This window comes from Mytilus galloprovincialis, chromosome 1 (assembly GCF_965363235.1).
Source record: "Mytilus galloprovincialis chromosome 1, xbMytGall1.hap1.1, whole genome shotgun sequence".
NCBI classification, from domain to species: domain Eukaryota; kingdom Metazoa; phylum Mollusca; class Bivalvia; order Mytilida; family Mytilidae; genus Mytilus; species Mytilus galloprovincialis.
This window is the reverse complement of record NC_134838.1, coordinates 106,312,659-106,334,375: the sequence shown is the minus strand read 5'-3', so window position 1 is coordinate 106,334,375 and position 21,717 is coordinate 106,312,659. Positions and strand designations below refer to the sequence as shown.

The window sequence follows — 21,717 nt, the reverse complement described above, 5'->3', positions numbered from 1 at the left end:
GCAATTTGTTATTAGTTATTCAAGTTGAAATATTAAAATATACTTCCTCAAATTACTGTTTTTTTTTTAAATTGCAATTAATAGCTTTTGACGAGTTTTGGACTAGCGAATTACAGTTCCGAAACTGAAAAACTGGTCTAACAATCTTTGCTTTATACAGGTAACAGTTTTTAGTTCACCATATAATTTGGTGTTGAGGATTTCAGATTTAAAAGTAATTTACAGAATTTTAAATTCATCTTTTCTAATATATAATTATTATTCAAACCCAATACTTTGCACCCATACACCAGCAAGGGCTTGATAATTTTGCCAAAAAGATCAAGTTGACCTTTTACAGAAAGCTGATACAGCCTTTCCATTCTCAGGTTTTCGTACATGGCCTTATGGCCTTATCCGATAAATGTTTTTTGTCATAATAAAATTTCCCGTTTTAGTAACAACAATTCCCAAGTAGTTACATTGTTTTATCATCTCAATGTTAGTATCATTGTAAGAAAATTGAAGTTTTTTTTGAATCCGTCCAAAAAAAAAAAAAACAAAACAAAACACGAAGACTTTGGTTTTGTCAACTGTACTTTCAAGTTCCAAGCCTTACAATAATCATGGAAAGCATTGAGTTGAGTCTGCAGGTCCTGTGCTGTTTCAGTCAACAAAACCGTGTCATCTGCAAACAATATAACAAAACACTTAAGATACATTTCTAATTCTCTTCCAGATATTCTGGTATAGTACTGTTAAGTCCTGTAATATTTTTACTCACTAAGAAATAATTTTAGTCAATCAAAAGTAAATAAAATAGGAAAGGTGATAAGTTTTCTCCTTGTCGAACACCATTGTCACAAGCAAGCAAAGTATTCCGAATTATAATAACCACCGTGTATCATTGGTACAGCGTATATAGCTTTATAGGTACTTCGAAGCGTGAAAAACTATAAACCGTACATTCATTAACTATGCACCGTAAAGAAGGATTTATGTGGTCAGTTATACACCATACATAACGCTTCTTGTCGGAATAAAATATCGAAAATAACATATGTTTAAAAGATTTCAATGCCAATTATTGAAACAGCTATATTTATTACGCACACACAGTGGCCTTTTATCAGAAAAAGAGTTGCAATGAATATAGAATTATATCGAATGAGACGAGCGCCAACTTCTTTGACAAGTATTTGCACATGTCTTTAATTGGCGTTTTTATTTTGGGAAAATAATGAGACTTCTCTAATCACCAACCTACGACCAAATCATTTCTTAAAACAACAATTATGTTTAGATTGAAGTACACATTGATATTATGTAAACATAACAAAAAGATTTTCGTACCGTGTCAGAAGAAAAATCGATCGCGACCGCTTGGTTAGTACCTATATCCGCTGTACCGATGATACACGGAGAGGCCAGCGAGTGGGCAAGTGTGCAAACAAAGAGTGATGACACAGTAATAAGGTGGACACAGTAATGACAAGGTTAATGCTTTTTATTCCTATTTTTTTAAGAGGCGAAAACGAAGAACATAATGTAAAAGACGGGCGTCACCCAATTTATCTCGGTTGGAAAACAAACATTTTAAATACCCTAAATTGGAAAAAGTGTAGCAAAGTGTGATTTTCAGTGGGTTTTTTTTTTTTTGCCCTTTTAACTCAATAACTGTATCATCTACGTAAAATCCGTTGACATTATCGAAAACATTCAAAATGAGTACCACAATGGGAAAAATACGATCTAATCAGACGAAAAATTAAATCTAAAACACTTCATCAGGAATCAACCCCTTGTATTTCAGAAATTGTTGACGCTACTCCAAATCTGTTGACATACGCAATTTGCAGAGTTTTATTAGCAATTAAAAAATCTCCATTAAAATAAGTTGAAAATAAACAATCTGAATATATGCAAATATGTCCTCATTGTTGAAGACCGTACGGTGACCTATAGCTGTTAATGTCTGTGCCATTTCGTCTGTTGTAGAGAGTGGTCTCTTTGGCAATCATACCACACCTTCTTTTTTTTTTTTTATAATTACCCAACATGGCCATTTCGCATTTCGCGGGCACTACGTCGACTTAGCTTGCGGTCTCCGAAATTGGGCATTTCCTTACATAATTGGCGTGTTCTGTGGAAAAAAAAGATTGGTTCAAAGACAAATTAAAGAAGTAAAAAACACTACATGTATACGTCATATCACAAATATTTCCGACTTTCATGGTATGGTTTTAGAGGAGTTGCGGCTCAATGAAATCGGTCTCTTCCTTTAGTAGTATAGATTATACATGTATGATATACTAGATTTAATATAATTTACCATATATAAAACAAACCATCTCGCCATATTATGCATGAGTAGATAATACTATAGCTATTGTTATGAAATATTTTTAAAACTGACTGTGATTTCAATGGTGTCTTTTGCAATGAATAGAAATAAGAAAATATGGTATGAGAAAAAAGTAAAAACACAAAAATACTGAACTCCGAGGAAAATTCAAAAAGGAAAATCAAAAATCAAAAGGCAAAATCAAAAGTCCAAACACATCAAACGAATGGATAACAACTGTCATATTCCTGACTTGGTACAGGCATTTTCGAATGTAGAAAATGGTGGATTGAACCTGGTTTTATAGCTAGCTAAACCTCTCACTTGTATGACAGTCGCTTCAAATTCCATTACATTGTCAACGATGCATGAACAAAACAAACATACTCAAAGAGTAAAAATGTCAAAAATAGGGGTACAACAGTCAATATTGTGTTATCATCTTAATATCACTACATAAACAATAAATGTAACAAAGTAGCACAAAAAGGCATACATCAAATTTAACATTCTCATTTTGCTTTTCTTATACGGCTGAATTTATCTATGTAAGTCTACCCATAAATGAAAGAAGGTTTTCATTACTGGTGTAAAATTGCGCGTTTGAAATTCGCACAGGTAGACATAAAAATAATTTTGTCGTATGACGGCATACATAAATGCAGACTCACGTAAAGTAGATATAACAAAAAACAGACTTACAGTAAAAATAATAAATAAAATAATGAGCCACTTAGACAACTCTCCATCCAAGTCATAATTTGTAAGAGGAAACAATTATAGGTCAAAGTACGACCTTCAACACGGAGCTTATGCTTATCAATTTTTTTCCACAGACGGGAATTTTTTCAACTAGCTCTTGTATTATCTGATCTTAATCTTCCTCCGAAATGTTTGAAACGTTGATTTTGTTAAATTGCATTGTCTAATTTCCCCTATAATTTGCACTTTCGCTAGCGATAGACACATATTTGAGCCGGGTAAATAGTTTACAGAAGCAGATCGGAATCAATTATGACGTAGATTACTTAATCGTTCTAATCGTAATCATGTTCATTGACCATTAATAACAACGATGAAAGCATATCATATAACGACGTTTTGACATCATATAATGAAGTAAACCTAACCACATCATATAAGCTTATAAGCACATAATATAATGACACAACCACATCATATAAAGATGCTTGCATAATGAAAATGGTCATAACAAGACAGTGTTGGCGTTCCATAGAAGGGCTTGAAAAACATCAATATATCGTAACACAAAATTCGACTTCTGATTGGTCAATTTTGTCATACCCTATGAATATTTACGAAAAACGTAACAACAATACAATATTTTTCCGCTTTACTATACGAACCACGTGAAAATACAATTACACCTTTTCTTCATTTGTGTTCACAATTATGGCACAAAATAAAAATCGACATATTAACTGTTATCTATTATTAAATATGTATAGCTCTGCACATTTATTGTTATTCAAAGTGAAACTATTGGGTGTGATGATAAAAAAGAATGTTTAAAACAAATTCCGTTGAAATTTTATGTATCGAAATGTTAAACGAGCGATTGTTTAAATCCCAACTGAAAGGCTTCTGACAGACTGAGTGAACGGTAAATTATTCGGTATTAATAGAAACACAATAATGTTGTCCGCGTTGCTATGAGACTACCTTGAAGTATATATATATATATATATATAAAGAACATGAGAGATTTTGGAAAAGGTCAGTAGTGTGGGTCCTAGTTAACCTTTATCGTCTTTTTTCGAATCGAAGGAGCATCCACCATGACAGAAGATACATTGGTTTTTGAAATGCGCATCTGTTGCAGTAAAATTGATACCGTTAATTGTTTTGGATAGTAAAGTTTTGAATTGGCTGTTTTGACAAATTTAATTTCAATGGTTCAATTACCTTCTATCGTTTCTGAATATTGCTAAAGGACCTTAAAAATACTTTTCACTTACACGGATTACAAAAGTGAAAATACTCTTATATGGAACCTCTGAATCGTTAAAACAAAATCGAATAAAAAGTTTACAGAGTAAAACGAGCAATCTTTTACTGTTTCGAAACAGTGGTGATAACCATTAGGTTGGTAATAACCATTAGGTTGACGATAACCATTAGGTTGTTGATAACCATTAGGTTTGGGTTAACCATTAGGTTGGTGATAACCATTAGGTTGGGGTTAATCATTAGGTTGGTGATAACCTTAAGGTTGGTGATAACCATTAGGTTGGGGTTAACCATTAGGTTGGGGTTAACCATTAGGTTGGTGATAACCATTAGGTTGGGGTTAACCATTAGGTTGGTGATAACCATTATGTTGGTGATAACCATTAAGTTTTAGAGGAATTAACCTCCTCAATGTTGAGTTTCAAAAGCGCTATAACTGTTCAATATAAAAATATAAAGATGTGAACAATATAGATCATCGCATGGCCTTCAACGTTGAGCAATACTCATACCGTAAGTCCTTAAAATTTTGGTTAAAATTTTTAACAGACACTATAAAACTAACATGACACCCCACAACTGTGGTTGCGTTAAAATAATTCTTTGTTATACAAAGTACCTAAGATCACCTCCAGATTTTGGTGGGATTTGCAACACATAAAAAAACGACAACCACTGAATTACAGGCTCCTGACTCGGGACAGGCACATACCTAAATAATGTGGCGGGGTTAAACATGTTAGCGGGATCCCAACCCTCCCCCTAACCTGGGACAGTGGTATAACAGTACAACATAAGAACGAACTATAAAAATCAGTTGAAAAAGGCTTAACTCATCAGATGGACAAACATACAAGTGGACGTGGCCGGGTACTTGTATGTTTGTTTTCTTTAAAATAATTTAGGATCTGGCTACTATTCTATACTACATTTTATTATATACTTAGTAGTTAATACAGATAAATTGTATGTGTAATACAATCATTGGCAAGCGTGCTGTATCAGTCACCCGTGATGATATCAATATCAGCACGGTTGCAAAAGCTTTATCACACCTCTAATCTGTGTGATGTCACGTCATCGATTGCAGTCACTGTTGCAAAGGCTTTATCAAAACCCTAATCTGTATGACGTCATGTCAAACCTATAATCTGTATGACGTCATTTCAAACCTCCTTATCTGTATGACGTCGTGTCACATAAAAAATATATGTATATAATAAAGTGTATATGATATGGCTTTTTCAATATCACACACCAGAGCAGAGCTCTTGGGATTATATTGGTGTCTCGGGTTGATACGGATGCGATATTGAAAACGCCATATGATATTCTCTATTTATCATATACTTAGACTAAATAGCATATATTTTTTACTGTATGATAATAGCATTAAATTTACGTAAATTCCATATTTATCGAATTGGTGCTTAGCGGGCTGATATACATACTTCGATTGTTATCACATGCCTTTCCGTAACGTTATCGCATGGCATTCCGGTGATACTCGGCATATTCCGGAAAATACACCCCAATGCTACGTTTTCAGTGAAAAACATTACAAAGTAGTGTACAAAACAATTATTTGGATACTGAAAAGTATATTGTAAAAAATAATGATTAATATATGAATCTGTTATGTTTCTCCATTGTTGAAGGATAGGATAAAAAGATCATAACATGTCATTTTTCATATCGCATGTATTATCAGCCCTCGGTCAACATCAGCCCTCGAACCATGCGGCTCTTCGGCTGATAATACATGCGATATGAAAAATGCCATGTAATAATCTGATAATATCACATGTTATGCGTTTTTAATTTTCTTATTTTTTATGTTCATTGATGCAAAAACTGTTTAAGATAATAAATTAAAAAAAAAAATGATATTATTAACAACAGATTGAAATGTTTTTTTTTTTATTGAACTCTCCATGAATGACGATGACAATGATATTTTTTTTTTATTGAACTCTCCATGAATGTTTCGATAAAACCATGACAAAAGCCTATCTGTAACTTATTTTTTTAAGGAAACAAGTATTATATCAACTGAAAAAAAGTGTGGCGTGGTATTTTTGTTTTCATTTTAAAAGAGCTTTTGTAGATGTGTGTATTAATGAGTATTCATTATATAGGCTATTATATGCAAACATTACTTACTTTGCAAACAGATAAAAGTAATAACAAATATATCAAAAGTATATACAAATGAGTTTTTAGGAATAAATAATATTATTGTCTTTACTAATAAGAATAATAATGATAAGTATTATAGATATAATTATTAGAAAACCCATTTATTTTACATCTTGTATAAATGAAACAAAAAAGTGTTTGATCTGCCCATAACACAAAGTTATTGCGATGTTCCGTTTAATTTGTAAACTGGAAATTCTGGAAAAATATTATATTTGATTTAATTTCACATTTTTTATGCATATGGTATCAACACAAAATTGACGAATTTCGCCTATTTTCATCTCATATTATGTTTCACAATCCAGAGCACTAGAGAATGAACACATCATGAATGACATTCTTTTTAACCTAATATATAATTGTTCAAGCGTAACGAACAATAAACATCGCATCTTCAATTGTTTGTCAAAATCCAAAACATTAGATATTCAATACATCATGTCTGACATTATATTTGATATAACATATAATTGTTTAAGCGTAATGTACAATAAACATCGCATCTCCCATTGTCTGTCAAATTTCAAAGCATTAAATATTCAAAAGATCATACCTGACATCATATTTAATTCAGTATTTAATTTTTGAAGCGTGACGTATAGTAAACAGAAAGGAACAACAAATACTGTCGAACACTATATACAAATCTTGTTAAGAATTGAGATACAGGTCAGTATTTATAAGCAAACATATATTATACAATAGCTATGATCAATTGTTAATAATACCAATGGCATATTACTAAAAAGTCATTAACACGGTTTTACAGCTACTTCAGAAGTTGACGAAAAATGGCCGTTGTTTTTTTTATAATTACTATCATATATCTACTATATCTTTAATGAAAATACTGTTTGTGTTTTGTAATGATAGTCAAGGAATTCTTGATTTAATCATGAAATATTAAAATAAATTTTAATTTGCTTATTTCTCATGATACATTTCGCATGTTCATGTCTCTTTCTGTCTTTTCCAAAACAAGAGCCATCGATAAAACTCATTATGCATGAAATTTAATCACTTTTTATGTACAATGGTTCAAATGTTAGTACCGTAAACGGTATACTACTGTTGCCTTCATCTAAAACGAATAGTATGTATTAAATCGACCATCAGATCTTATCAAGTAGTTACAACCAGTTGAATATCATATCTACTCGCAACCATAAACTTATTTCATTCCTTTTGAATGACATATATCTGGGATGTACCATTTACCAATCTTTGTTTGCGGCAAAGTAAGTGGAAACGTTGCTACTCACAATTTTCAAACATTTCGTCATCTGTGGTATACAGATGGTATATAATACTTCACAATATCTTCATTTCTTTTACTCCTTATACTTTTACTGTTGAACATATAATTCAATTTATGAAGGGTATAACATTTATTTCTTTATAGATATATAATGAAATGTGACATGATTGCTATTTACAACACTATCCTTTGACCTAATGACAAAGTTATAAACAATTAAGGATCACCGTATGCCATTTATATGATTTAAAGTTTAAAGCAACTATATGCACAGGATTTTTTTGCTTATTCACAGTTTTGATTTAAAGGAAAAAAACAAACATGGTTAGAAAATCAAACAATAAAATTATTATAGACACAATTCCATTTTAATACTCCTGTCATGGTTAGAACATATATAAAAAATAAAAATAACACCATTACAAACTGAAGCACAATTTAGTATTCCTGTTCGTGTCCATAATAAAACAAATATATTTTTTTTTTAGAAATTGACCTTTAAAAATAAAAACGTCACGAAAAATACCTTACTTTTTTATGATGATTCATTCATGTGACGGGCAGTTTATATTTCGTTTTTGTTGTCCGGGTGTGCTATCGTAAATTCATGGAAGTTCTCTGTTGCTATTCTGCGGTTTACTTGTTGTAATGTTCTATTATATTATTTATTTATGTATTTCTCTTGGCTTAGTTTTTTGCGTTTGTTTGTTCTGTATTCCTGTCACACAGTGATATCGTGTTAACGATATTTTCAACATTGCTATATAAACGGGAACTTTGGCTAGCGATAAAACTAGGTTCAACCAACCATATTTTCTTAAAATGTCCTGTAACAAGTGAGGAATATGACAGTTATTATCTATATTCTGTTTTTATGTATATCCACGTTTAATCTTCTTGTTGTTCACTGTTTCTGTTGTTCCGTTACTTTTCTCTTATTGTTTCTCTCGGTTTTACTTTGTGACCCAAATTTGTTTTCATCAAAATCGAATTCTGACTATTGAACAGTGGTACACTATTGCTGCCTTTATTATTCAAATTATATATGTTTTCAAGATAGTGTACACTAACTGTTGATCACATTTATGTTTGGCAGTTCTTGTTAAAGCTAAGTTTCACATCATCAAACTCAATCTATTTCTAACTTTTTCCTTGTTTGGCTTTATAAATATTTTGATATGAGCGTCACTGATCAGTCTTATGTAGACTAAACACACGTCTGGGGTACTAAATTATAATCCTGGTACATTTGATAACTATAAAACTAACTATGAATAATTAGGTATGTAAAATGAGACGGAAGATACAAAGGGATACACAAACTCATAAGTTAAAGACTATCTGACAACGTCATAGGAAAAAACTTACACGTCACGACAACCAAAACTCTGCAAAACACAATATAGAAACTAAAGTCAGGCCAAACCAACACCACTAAAAACGGTGGAGATAATTGGTGCTCCGTTTATGTAACCAATCATATTGCTCATATAGGTACACATTCGGTGATAAGTCTCGTTGTAAAAGAATTTTTAAAAGGTGACTTTTTTTGGATTTTTTGGATTCCGGCGTCACTGATGAGTCTTTTGTAGACGAAACGCGCGTCTGACGTATATACAAAATTTAGTCCTGGTATCTATGATGAGTTTATTTACAACCACTCGGTCGATGCCACTGCTGGTGGAGATTTATTTCCCCGAGGGTATCAACAGACCAGTAGTCAGCACTTTTTGTGCTGACATGAATTATCATTGATATGGTTATACATATAAATTAATTGTTTACAAAATTTAGAATTTTTGAAATACTAAGGCTTTTCTACCTCAGGCATAGATTACCTTAGGTGGATTTGGCAAAACTTTTAGGAATTTGGTCCTCAATGCTATTCAACTTCGTTCTTTATTTGGCCTTTTTAAATTGTTTGGATTCGAGCGTCACTGATTAGTCTTTTGTAGACGAAACGCGTGTCTGGCGTATATTCAAAATTTAGTCCTGGTATCTATGATGAGTTTATTATGAATAACAGATAAGTTAAGTCTAAATCAAATATTTCTAACCTTAGAGTGTCATATAATTGACTGAAAGTTCCTTTTGGGGTTCACTCAAGTGAAAAAAAAATAAATACCAAAGATATTGAATAAACAGATAAATGGAATAAAAAAAAACGAGAGGAAATATGCAAAACTGCCTAAAATGCCCAATCAGCCTCAAGTATCAAGTAATTTTTAAATGAGAAGTGTATGGTACGTCAATAAGACAGCTTTCAAACCACAATTATAACAATACAATATATTTCAGGGAACATTTAAGAACGCGTCTATAATCATATCATTAAAATTTTCAGAGAACTAAATATAACAAAAGTAATTGATGATATTGAATCACATAAATACTGAAATCCGAGGAAAATTCAAAACGCAAAGTCCCTAATCATATGACAGAATCAAATGCCGTAACTCCAAACGAATGGATAACAACTGTTATATATATATTCTTGACTTGGTACAGGCATTTTTTAATGTAGAATAAGGTGGAGGTTTAACCTGGTTTTATAGCTAGCTAAACCTCTCACTTTTATGATTGTCGCATAAAATTCCATTATAATGACAACGATATGTGATCAGGACAAAACAAAAAATGAAAAACAAGAATACAGTATACCATAGCTAAATAAAAGAAATGCACGTAACGTATATTGAGCAGAAGCGGCATAGAATAGCAAACAGTTTTTAATGAACCGACCATCTAGTCTAGTTCCAAATTCCTTATAGGTAAGTTTTTCCAAGTCTATTGCTTATCCCTTTTATTTGTTTTACAATTTTCCCCACATGATACAAACGAGATCCTAATCCATTGTTGTGAAACTGTCACCCGACCATCTAGTCTAGTTCCAAATTCCTTATAGGTAATATTTTCCAAGACCATTGCTTATCTTTTTTACTTGTTTTACATTTTCCCCCACATAATACAAACGAGATCCGAATCACTTGTTGTTAAACTGTCACCCGACCTTCTAGTCTAGTTCCAAATTCATTATAGATTAATTTTTCATAGACTATTGTTTATCCTTTTTACTTGTTTTACATTTTTTACCCACATGATACAAATGAGATCCGAATCCATTGTTTTGAAACTGTCAACACGATTGGTCTTTATTTTCAGGATATTTCTACATTACGTGTTATAGTCGCGTCAAAAGCTTTCCGTTCTTACCTTTAAAAAGATACAGAAAAAAATGACAAAAAAAGTATTGTCTTAGTTTGAGGTTCGTTGTAGTAATTATTTTAATGTGAAGGCGATTTTAATCAATTCAGGAAAGCAAACAAATAACTCCCGACAAAAGGGATTGATTGACGTTTGTTGGGATATTGTTGAACTTGATTTGGTCCCAGTGCTTAAAATTTCTCGATCCTTTATGGGTTGATGCGATTGTCATACAAGTTAGCGCTATAAAACCAGGTTCAATCCACCATTTCCTACATTTGAAAATGCCTGTACCAAGTCAGGAATATGACAGTTCTTGTCCATTCGTTTTTGATGCGTTTTGTTATTTGATTTTGCCATGTGATTATGGACTTTCCGAATTGATTTTCCTCTGAGTTCAGTATTTTTGTGATTTTACTTTTTAAGACTGATTAACAAAAACCGGAATAATATCAAATTATTTTTTATGGAAAATCCAATACAAATCGTATTTAAAAATAAGTAGGACAACTCTTTCAAAAAAACCGGAATAATATCAAATTATTTTTTATGGAAAATCCAATACAAATCGTATTTAAAAATAAGTAGGACAACTCTTTCAAAAAGGTTTTTGTTGTTGTCCAGTGTTTTTCTTTTCCCGTTGTTTCCCGCTCATAGTTGATATTTTTCTCACGGTTTCAGTTTGTTACCCGAATTAGTTTTTGCTTTCGACTAGTAAACAGCAGTATACTACTATTGCCTTTATTTATAGAGACATGTGTTTTACTGGCCTTAATATGAGCTTGTCGGTATAGAACCTCTTAGTTGACACGGTTAAAAAATACTTAAGAGAAAATGGAATAATATAAACGGTAGCATTTTTTTCTGCACCAGATGCGCATTTTGTAAATCATTGTCTCTTCAGTAATTCTCGAGGCAAAAATATAAGAAAATCCAAAGCTCATTAAATGAAAGAGGGACTATAAACTAAAAAAGGACAGAAAAGAATGGTCAAATACTGGAAACATTCTAAATAGATGAGTCTGTACACATAGCTGTAAATCTCGCAATAAATAAAATATGTGGGTAATGTGTGTATGTAATGAAGCTTTTGATCACTGTAAACCCTTGTTGAAATTTTCTTTTGAATAATAAAAAGATGTATGAAATTGTATTCGAGGGTATATTTACCATGTTGCATCCGATGTGTTTGTGTATAACCAAACGTCTTGGGACTAATATTCAACTAAAGGTGTGTTGATTTGTTTAGGAAAATAGTTATCAAAGGTACCAGGATTATAATTTAGTACGCCAGACGCGCGTTTCGTCTACATAAGACTCATCAGTGACGCTCATATCAAATTATTTATTAAGCCAAACAAGTAAAAAGTCGAAGAGCATTGAGGATTCAAAATTCTAAAAAGTTGTGCCAAATACGTCTAAGGTAATCTATGCCTGGGGTAAGAAAATCCTTCGTTTTTCGAAAAATTCAAAGTTTTGTTAACAGTAAATTTGTAAAAATGACCACATTATTGATATTCATGTCAACACCGAAGTGTCAGGATTGGGTATTATCTTCATATAAATGACTGTCACTTTATTTGAACTTAAGACAGACTTACTATCAATGCATGAAATTGAAAAAACTTCGCACAAAAAGCAATAGGATTACTTTGCGAATTAGCTGTTTTATTCCTTTAATTATCTGTGCAGCTAATAATTTAATCTTTCATATACTTATTTGAATTATGTAGTGTTTCAGGATACTTTTAACTCAATCATAACATAGAATGGAATTTCATGGATGCAGTTATAAATTTCCACAATCATCAAGACTAGTAGTTGGCAAACAAACAGAATTAACACATCAGTATAGTACTTCTATTAGTTGAACTATGTTTTTGTTTCATTTTTCCTTAAGCAGTGTATGAACCTTCCCGTTACTGTTTATGTGTTGCGTATATTCAAATTAACACTTTTTAGTACCTGGACAGGTAAAACGAAAATTTGAAAATAAAAAAGACAGGAATACACATACATACAGCACCAGATTTTTTGACAATCAAGCTAGTAAAGGTAAATTCAGATAGTGAGAACTCCTGTTCGCGTTATATAAAACCTTCAAGAGACAGTGTAACATATTTCATTCAGAAAAGAAAAAGTAAGGTATCAGTAATTCACGTTCAACAGTTGTGAATTAAAGACAAGCATAAATATCGAATCATCTCAAGTTATAAGTCAACTACTGATTTTGGAGAAGGTCGTACCAATTAATGATACGGTAGGGATAACACCGGTAGCAGTAGCAAAACTAAGTGTCCTTATAAGTGTGTTTATTTTATAGATCTGCACAATGAATCACAACACCAATCATCAAATCACAACCCATTCGGAAGGAATATTTCGTTCTTATGTTGTACTGTTATTACACTGTCCCAGCTTAGAGAGAGGGTTGGGATCCCGCTAACATGTTTAACCCCGTCACATTATTTATTTATGTGCCTGTTTCAAGTCAGTAGTCTGTAATTCAGTGGTTGTCGTTTGTTTATGTGTTACATATTTGTTTTTTCGTTCATTTTTTTTTACATAAATAAGGCCGTTAGTTTTCTCGTTTGAATTGTTTTACATTGTCATATCGGGGCATTTTAAAGCTGACTATGCGGTATGGGCTTTGCTCATTGTCGAAGGCCGTACAGTGACCTATAGTTGTTAATGTCTGTGTCATTTTGGTCTCTTGTGGACTATAGTCTCATTGGCAATCATACCACATCTTCTTTTATATATATACAATAGAAGCAAACCAAACAATTCAAATATCTTTACGAAAAACACAATATACTAGTAAGTCCTAGAGCAACAAAAAATAATAACACCGAACTTAACTACGTTTTACAAAAGCTGTTAAAGCAGTAAAGAAAACAAAGGCCGATATAGATACAACAATCTTGCGTTTTGAAAACTCGACAGAAAGCAGATTACCAAATGGACATTTCAAAACTCTTAAGTCGAAGATAAACTTACAAAGCAATAACAAAATACCAACAAAATGCCGACATTCTACAAACAATACATACCAACACTAAAGAACACGAATCCTACAAAAGTTTGAGGGTTGGGTGGTGGTGGATCTCAGGTGCTGTTTAGGGGTCAGCAATTTTCACTCCACATGTGACTACCGTTGTATTACCTATAGAAAATATAGTCAAATAATTTGATTTATGTGATCTGCAATAACGGAATGAAAAAGAAAATGTTGTTTTAATGCAGTAAATAAAGACAACAGTAGTATACCGCTGTTCGAAAGTCAATAATCGATAGAGAAAAAACAAATCCGAGTTACAAACTAAAACTGACGGAAATGCATCTAATATAAGAGAACTACGACACAACAGAAACACAACATTAAAATGTAACACACACAGAAACGAACTATTATATAACAATGACCATTTCCCTGACTTGGTACAGGGCAGTTTAAGATAAAAAATGGTGGGTTGAATCTGGTTTTGTGAGATGCAAAACCTCCTCCTTTAATGGCAATGTTAATTATAACATTAAAAATGACAACATTACATGACAGGACTACAATACAAATAAATGGGATCGTTTTTATAAAAGTAAGGATAAGCAATCGTTTTTTTAAAGTATGGATATGTGATATGATTGTCAATGAGACAACTATCCAACAGAAAACTAAGTAAGTGGAAGTAAATATTGAAATGTAAAACATTCAACAATGATGAATACTATTTAGTATAGTAAATTACAAATAGCCCCGACATAACAAACTCTAAAACAAATAAATTGATTTTTTTGAATATTTGTGGTTACGAAAACCCTGGCTTAATAGTTTACCAGTTATTTCATTTATTACTGTCATTGAAATGTAAAACGCCCCTACGTCACTACCGACACGGCAATAGCAAACGAATCGCGAAGGAAATACAATCTATGAATGTAGGATAGGAACATTACTGTCAAAAAAAGAAGAAAAATAGGGAACGACAAGTTATCGTCCCTTTTGTCGAGAATTTTAGTATTAGGTATTCCGTATAAAACTGAAGGATTATAATCAAGAACAGAACTGTAATTATTGTTTATATTACATTTATTCATAGTGAGTCCTCTTGAATATATAAAGAAAAACATATCATCAAGGTAAGTGTTGGTCAATTTGTGACCTTAATAAAATGTTGACGGACCTGTATTGAGTTAGGTCGTACACTGTGATTCATAACAACACATGCACTGTTAAAGGGACACAAATGGTGCTCATAGGAAAACATACAACTGATAAATTTACCTTGGTGTTGTCAGCTAGAAATACATGGCTTTTATAATCCTAAAACATTTGCAGTAATCATATCTTGCCTTTTTCCACATTTCCGCTATTGAAGAAGGCTTATATGAGTAGTAGCAAATAAAGTTGACTTCAGATTTTGTAAAGGACCTTTTAATTAAAAAGGAAAACGTATGTTCGATAGGATTGTGTGGATGTTAAGTGTAGGGATCTTGAATTCGAACAATCGTAACTGTTGACCGAGTTTAAAGGTCTACCAGAAGCACGTTATGTATTTGTGATTGAATGATTGATTTTTGGTGTTTTAACGCCACTTTTAGGCACCGCATTTAGGCTATTTCGTGGCGGCCAGTTTGTATTGGTGGAGGAAGCCGGAGTGCCCGGATAAAACCACAGACCTTTTTGTTAATTCTGAAACTGTCATTATCAAGATGCTTGATTTCTTGATTGACAACATATTTGTTACGTTTCGTGTATAGACAAAGCACATAAGTAAAAATTTAAAAAGACAACAATACACGAATTTACCATAGCACAATAACACAATGACTGGATGCATAGGTACAGAGCCACGTCAAATGCTTCAAGGAATTACCAAAAGTCACATAGACAATGCACATTAACATTAAAATACTAAACAAATACCATAGCACAACGCCGGGATTTATAAGTTCAGAGCTACGTCAAATGGATATCACAAAAAACATACTATACAGTAAAAATAATACTTATTAAGACAAATAAAGAAATATTATATCTCGTTATTAATAACATAAACTACGTCAATATCAATAATAACATTAACGGTACCAATTTTCCTGCACCAGATGCGCATTTCGACAATATATGTCTCTTCAGTGATGCTACTGTCCAAAATATTTGAAATCCAAAGCTTGTATAAAAAATGAAGAGCTATAATCCAAAAGGTCCATAAAGTATAGCCAAATCCGTGAAAAGAATCAGAGCTTTGCATGAGGGAGATACATTCCTTGATTTATAATAATTTCTAACATTTTGTAACAGCAAATTTTAATAACACAGAAACATCCGTATTTTCATGCCAGTACCGAAGTACTGGCTACTGGTAAATAATCTATACTTCAAGACTATCGTGTATTATTACATTGGTTGCAATGAATTACATTGATTTCCCAGTTAAATAAAACCGATAATTTCACATGTGAAATAAACGTGGTTATTTCACTCTCTGACTTCATACAACAATAGGCGTTGTCAAGACGTCGATAACGGCAGATCAAAACATATTGTGCATGCGTAGAAAAAAGTTAAAGTTCCTTACGTGTTTTACATTAATTTCAAAAAGTCATTTGCCAATGTTATAAAAGGAATAATTAATTAAAGAATTCAAATATCGAAAAATATTCAACTCGTGACCGAACAACACTGATAATTCGTGAAATAATGTGTTGTTCGGTCACTCGTTGAATCTTTTGCTCTATTTGAATTCTTCGATTCCTTGATTTGTGAAGTTGATACGGAGTATTTGTCAACAAGGTCTATGTTCTTCCCTTGAACTTGTTTTTAGAAAATGGACGAGACGTTCTTTGACATTCCACTTGTTCATCAACTTTCTACTCATACACTGGTGATGTTTTACAAAGTCTGAGTAGTGTTATCTGAAAGAGTTCGATTTGTCGACATTTTCAATAATTGTAAACCATTAATTTAAAGACCAAACAGCCTATTTTTATGCGCATCAACTAACGCATCTTGGTAGTGACATAAAAGCTCTATGACGTTGTTTCTAGCAATGAAAAAACGTCAAATTATAACGTCCTATTTCGCGTTTTTCACGGATTCCAACATGGTGTACGCTACGTAGGTACGCTACGTCTCCCAAGAAAATAGAAACTATTATGTGTCGCGCTACTTTTAATATCCTGTGGAAATTTAACACAAATGAACGCATAAGATACTACACTATATTTAACCTTCGTTCTAATAAAAATTATAAAATATAAATTTTGATCTCGACTTTTTGCATTTGCGCCGTTCTGCATTTCATTTTTTTTTATTCTTTCACATGCGTAGATTTAGTCTTATATTTGCGTCGATCTGCATTTCATTTTTTTCTTCTTCACTTGCGTAGATTTTGTCTTTCGTTTGCGCCGATTGTGTACAGGTTAGGTAAAAGTTATTTTTATGCCCGATTTATGGGCATTATGTTTTCTGGTCAGTGTGTCCGTTCGTTCGTCTGTCCCGCTTCAGGTTAAAGTTTTTGGTTACAGTTTTTGGTCAAGGTAGTAAGTTTTTGACGAAGTTGAAGTCCTATCAACTTAAAACTTAGTATACATGTTCCTTATACAATGATCCTTCTAATTTTAGTGTCAATTTTTCAAAAAATTCAAAAATTGAGTATTTACAAGGTTAGGCCGATAATGAATTATTCCGCAAAGTTTTGACATACTGGCAACATGTGCATGTAACTAATGTCTGGATGATTCTCGTAAAATAATGTCCGATCTTGCAATGAAGTTAAAATTTATTTATACTGCTTATGTGACAAAATCTTATCGTAAAAATAAAATGATGACAAAGGGTCATTTTTGTTTGTCATTTGTTTCATTTCAAATTGTCCTAAGGAGAAATGATAAACATATCGTCTAATCTCACTGAAACTTACAGCTAATTTCCTAATGTATGTAGATCAACACTTTGGTTTGCCTGCTTGCTTTGTTTGTATATTTTGTATAAGTATATTTTGATAACGTCCAATTCAATTAAATAGCATATATACAGGTTTACATACCTATATATAAAGATGTCAATCTTAATTACAGAGCTTAAGTAAACATTAATACAAACAAAGCAAGGAAGCCCACCAAAGTTTTACCCTACATGCATTAGGAAATTAGCTGTAAGGCAAAAAATATTAATAAAACTAATACTCAGCGAATGTGAATTAAAATCAAAATTTTTGGTGTTTAAAATTAAATTGTTGTAAATTTAACTTAATATGACAAAACAATTGCTCCAAGAATAATATCTTACATAAAATCGCTCCCTTTCATTTAGCTACAACTGTGACCGGAAAGATTGAAAACAAATTTCGATTTTTAATGCCGGCAACAACCTTTTCTTTGTTTTAATTTCCAAAATGAGCAATTTAGATTTATTATATTTTATCCTGATGGAGAAATCTTACTTTGTAGTTTTCAACGGAAAATATTTTCTAAATATTAATTTTTGAATCAAAAACTTTTTGTATTTTATATTTACTGTCTCGTTTATTGAAAACACATGAGGTAGTAATAAAATGATTGTATTTTAAGATAGATGTGTAACGTTTTAGAATCAAAACTTTCATTGATATATTATACCTATCATTTTAATTTCCTTATATCTTAAAAATATTCAAAAATAATGAATTCACAAACTCGATGCAATAATTTCTAAACGTTCGTCTTAGTCGGGAAAAAAAATGGTATAAAGAACTCCGTCCATGCTTTTGTATGTCCGTCTTTCAACAGTACCGAATGAGTTCGTTACGGCAAACTTCTGAAATTGACGCGAAAAAGAAACAAGCACATCTAGTCTGGTATATTCAAATACTCTGTAAGTTAACCAGTGCCATCTTTTATTTCTTTTTAATTTCAATAATTTTGTTTATGTGGGACAGAGGACAAAAACAGACTTTCAATACAAAAGTGGCGTGAAAGGTTATTTCAAACAATTTTCCATTCCGGAGGATGGTGTTTTTGAAGGTTTATATTGTGCGGCAACAAAATCATAAAGATCTGAAACTGATACATGCTTAATCTCTAGTATTACCGGATAATAAAGTAGGTGAATATAGTTGTTATTCTTGGAAATTTAAATGTGGGTTTCAAACGGCGTCCAATTTGCGATTTCTTTTTTTCAAATAGTTCGCCAGCAAGGAAAGTTCGTACTATGACGTCAGATGCAATGTTCTGAAGAAAGACAACTCTTTTCTTCAAACGAACGAGAAAAGAACATAAAAATTACTCATATCTTTTTTGAAAGGTCGGTGACATACACTTTTTCTTGCTTTATTTTGAAGAGTACATATGGCACTTTTCTTCTTTAAATTTTTATGAAGAAATCACTGGTAGATATTTTTTAATACTGGAAACGTTTTTCAGTTTTACGCATAATTTTTGGCGGGAATGAAATAAATCATATTTTTAAAGATCAAATAAATATGAGTCTTAAACTCTTGAACCTGTATTTGAAAGATACAAATCTACTGTTTAACGTGAAACAAGAATTATGCTTGTAGGTTTGATATAAAGCATTTTTTGAGAGTTTAGATAACAAGCAAATATTATGTTAATATTCGGGAAAACACGAAACTGAGGTTGCTATAGTGACAAAACTAAGTCGGTGATCCCCAATTTTTTTCATCATTTTTTGTTCTTCAAATCATGAAATACCTTCACACAAAATTTTAAGGAAAAATCACTGGTAGAAATAAATAGGCTGTTTGGTCTTTAAATTGAGGTTATCAATATAAACATTGACATTTCAGAGTTACTTTAAAAAGTGTTTCTAGTACAACTCTCTATAGTCACAGGAACTTTTACTGAAAACGTGAGCAAAACATAGAGACAGTGATATATGTCTACAACAATTTTCAACTGTTTTACGGACAGTGGTTCATATTTAATTTATCATAAACATAAAATGAAACGTTACAACTGAGAAAGGAAATGGGAAATGTGTCGAAGAGACAACAACCCGACCATAGAAAAGACGACAGAAGAAGGTCACCAACAGGTCCAATGCAGCGAGAAATTCCCGAACCCGGAGGCGTCCTTCAGCTGGTCCCTAAACAAATATATATACTAGGACAGTGATAATGAACGCCATACTAACTCCAAATTATGCACGATAAACTAAAATTAAAAATAATACAAGACTAACAAAGGTCAGAGGCTCTTGACTTGGGTCAGTCCCCCCCCCAATACCTCTAACCAATGTAGAAAAGTAAACGCATAACAATACGCACATTAAAATTCAGTACAAGAGTAGTCCGAGTCTGATGTCAGAAGATGTAACAAAAGAAAATAAACAAAATGACAATAATACATAAATAACAACAGACTACTAGCAGTTAACTGACATGCCAGCTCCAGTTGAATTGCAACACGACCTTTGATAATGATACATAGAACCCTGCTCTTTCAAAATTTAATATATAAGTTAAATTAAACAAGAGAAATATCTGTTATGATTAGAAAGTCCCTCCCCTTTAAAATGTTTATGATTATAAGTTTGTGCCATAATTTTCTCACTCTTTGTGACTTGTTAACTTAACTTTATGTATGATTTAGTAAGACCGTTGATAGTTACGTCATGAAAGAAAAACAATCCCTGCGACGAATAATTATTTTGTATCAAGTATATCATAAACAACTCAGCAAATATAGTTGTTAATTATATTCATTAAAATGTATCTTCTGAAAAAAAGATGTTATAGTATTAAATATATTAAACACTTTAAACAACAATTAACAAGAGCCTACAATTGATTCAAGAAGTGTTTATTAAATAACTGGTTTTTTTTGTAGATATTAACTTTCATTTTACACATCTATCAAATATTAACTTCTTTCAACTGACTTTACAAATAAATCTTTTTAAAGCAATCGTTCCAAATTTTGACCTGTGATAATTATAATGGTAAAAATATTTTTTTTTTATCTTAACAGAAACAAGATTACAACAAAAAGTGTGTTACCCACTGTTATGACAACGTGTACAGGTGTATATCAAGATTGTGTTATCCTTGCAAAATATTGCGGTTTCTAGTAAAATATCCATTTTGAACGAGAATGCATTATTTTTTAAATAAATTTTATCGGAAAAATATATGATTCAACATCTTTTCGTCACCTTTGTTCTCCAGAAAATCCAAGACAGTGAAGAATAAAATTGGTGACGCGTAATATTAAAGCGATATTTAAACAACTCAAGCGTGACCTACAATAAACTGAAACGAAGCAATACCAGTATTGCAAAGAACATACCTTATTCAATCGAATGGAGTTCAGAGATTAACTAGTAGGTTTGTTTTCTTTGCAATGATTTATGAACTGGCTACTCTTCTATGTCATTATCACAAGATGTGCGTTTTTAATGTTCTTATTGTATGTTTGTAATTGCAGCACTGTATACTGTTTTAAGATAATGAATATAATAATTATAGTATTAAGAATAAATTGAAATTTTTTATATTGAATCAGTTTAAACGCTTCGTGTTTCAACATGTTTTAAAAAATAGCCATTGCTTTGTTCTTGTGATGATTTATAACATACCATTCATTACATTCCGACAGTAGATCGAAAATGAGATTCATGTCAAACATGTGTATCCTAACACCCTTTGTGAACACCGTATATGTATTCTCTAAGGGATAATATTCTCATTGTTTTCCATTTTTTTTGGACTTGGTTGAAGTGGTATTTTTGCAAAAATTATGCAGGATTAGGCGTTGT

At 31.9% G+C, this 21,717-nt stretch overlaps 2 long non-coding RNA genes across 3 annotated transcripts; one reads left to right on the top strand and one right to left on the bottom strand.

Annotated features, from left to right (window-relative positions):
- Positions 1-536: 536 nt before the first annotated feature.
- Positions 537-21,041, bottom strand: LOC143049172 (uncharacterized). The gene is made up of 4 exons (XR_012970106.1): positions 20,964-21,041; positions 14,012-14,124; positions 2,033-2,122; positions 537-667 (listed from the first exon to the last, which is right to left on the bottom strand). It is a non-coding gene; the product is annotated as an uncharacterized LOC143049172 (long non-coding RNA).
- LOC143049161 (uncharacterized) lies at positions 7,051-21,463 on the top strand. 2 transcript variants are annotated; one of them, XR_012970100.1, is made up of 4 exons: positions 7,051-7,165; positions 12,700-12,807; positions 15,056-15,095; positions 20,931-21,463. It is a non-coding gene; the product is annotated as an uncharacterized LOC143049161 (long non-coding RNA). The 2 variants fall into 2 exon arrangements; XR_012970099.1 differs by lacking the exons at positions 15,056-15,095; positions 20,931-21,463 and having other exon boundaries at positions 12,700-13,069.
- Positions 21,464-21,717: the final 254 nt, after the last annotated feature.